We start from the raw sequence: 2,468 nt of genomic DNA on the forward strand, positions 1-2,468 counted from the left end.
GAGTAGCTCCTGAAAGATGATTAAAAGAATGTATTAACGTGACGGTTATGTTAATTCTTGGCTCACAAGTACTCTTCCACCTCAACCCAGTGTTATCAAATGCGAAAAGCGCAAAAAAGGTCTAAGGTTAGCTGGGGCTTTAAGCGTCAAAGCGCAAATAAAGTGTGGGCTTTAGTGAAAAAAAGCGCAATGGTGCAAAATTACAAATATATGTATGTTTAGTCCAAGACTAATAATAATAAGCATGAATAACAAATATATGGACAACGAAAGTGTAAAAACACCACGATAAAGTGAAATATCAATCATCTAATGTCAGCTCTTCAAGAGAGGCATACATTTCAAGGAAAATATGTCTTAGAGCCTTGATGACGACACTGAAGCGCACATAAAGCGAGGCGAAGAGCTCAACATGTTTTGAGCCTCGCTTCAGGGCTTAAGCGCGTCTTTGACAACACAGCCTCAACCAAGGTTATATTGAATTTGTCTGACAGTAAGTCTATCTATGCATGTGATTGGCAAGATGTTATTTTTGATGAGTAAGTTAATGGGAACAAACAACTCTCCATAAATATTAGTCTTCAAAGCCAATGCGATTTTCTCAGAGTCTACTACAGAAGAGTGTTAGGTTTTTGGGTTTTCCCTTCCTATGTGGAATTGGATTAATAAAACCCAATCCAATTAGGTTTTTGGGTTTTCCCTTCCTATGTGGAATTGGATTAATAAAACTCAATCCAATTTGGACCAGACCAATTTTGCCCAAAATTTCCTCTATATATTGTGATACAATGTTCCATACGAAAATGAAGAAAAAGGACAAGAAACATAAAGGATAGATAATTTGACACAACTAAAGACCCAAATTAGCAACCAAAGTTCTTGAATTAACTTGACCTCTAATTTAGGAACTAAAGAGCACCAAACTCTTAGGATGACCAATAGGGATTTGATACCCTAATAACCAATCCTCTCACAAGATTCACAATCTATAGCTTAGCAAGCTCTCAATACTCAAAAGAGTTCACAATTTCAAAACATCAATATTCAACATAGACTAAGTCTTCCAAATGAAGTAGACTACTACTTATACTAAGGTTCAAAAGAAGACAACTACACTATTACACTTTTACCCTTAATGAAGTAAGGGCCTTGTTTGGGTGTCTTCTTTTGGGAACAAAACTTGAATTTGCAAATCTTCAAGTAATAGTCACATTGAAAGTATGACCATCTTCCAACCTCTTCTCCAAACCATCCTCCCATGCTATCATGAACACTTGCAATCCCCGGGAAGGTGTTAGAGTGTATTCAAGTATGTCCCTTCTCATGAACAATGCTTGCATAGCTTGAAGTTCCCTCGCTTGGCTCCTTGTAAAAGGTCTTGATGCCATTCGAGTTGTATCATTCTCCCCTTCTTGAAGAGAATTTGTCCTCAAATTTAAGGGAACAACATCTTGCACCACCATAGGAGAGAGATCACACACATTGAAAGTGTTATGAACTTGGTATTCGGGTGGAAGATCAATTTTGTATGCATTATCATTGAGTCGTTCAAGTACTTCAAATGGACCATCTCCTCTAGGCATCAACTTGGTCTTTCTTTTGTTGGGAAACCTCTCCTTTCGGAAATGTACCCAAACCCAATCACCCGGTTCAAGCACAACTCGTTTGCAGCCCTTGTTTGCTCTCTTGGCCGTTTCTTGATTCTTTTTCTCAAGGTGAAGCCTCACCTTCTCATGCAACTTCTTCATGGCCTCGGCTCGTTTGTTTCCATCTAAACTCAACACAACATCTTGAGATAAAGGGGTTAGATCTAAAGGGGTTAGGGGGTTAAAACCATAAACGACTTCAAAAGGTGACATGCCAATAGTGCTATGAATGACTCTATTGTAAGCAAATTCAACCAAAGGCAATTGATCTTCCCAAGATGTTAATTTTCCTTTAACCATGGCCCTAAGCATAGAACCCAAGGTCCTATTGACAACTTCGGTTTGGCCATCGGTTTGTGGGTGACAAGAGGTAGAAAACAACAATTTAGTACCAAGTCGTCCCCACAATTCTTTCCAAAAGTGGCTAAGGAATTTTGGATCCCTATCGCTCACAATGGTTTTGGGAATACCATGCAACTTTACCACATGTTCAACAAACAAAGAGGCAACATGAGGAGCATCATCAACTTTATGACAAGCAATGAAATGAGCCATTTTAGAAAATCGATCAACCACAACAAAGATGCTATCTTTACCCCTTTTGGTTCTAGGCAAACCCAACACAAAATCCATCGAAATATCAACCCAAGGTTGTTGAGGGGTGGGGAGAGGGGTATACAAACCATGGGGAAGGAGTCTAGACTTGGCGACGCGACATTCAATGCATTGGCCACAAATCTTAGCCACATCCCTCCGCATATGAGGCCAATAAAATTGTTCCTCAAGAATCCCCAAAGTCTTATCAATCCCAAAATGTCCCAT

This window comes from Lycium barbarum, chromosome 7, assembly GCF_019175385.1.
Source record: "Lycium barbarum isolate Lr01 chromosome 7, ASM1917538v2, whole genome shotgun sequence".
In the NCBI taxonomy this organism is placed as follows: Eukaryota; Viridiplantae; Streptophyta; class Magnoliopsida; order Solanales; family Solanaceae; genus Lycium; species Lycium barbarum.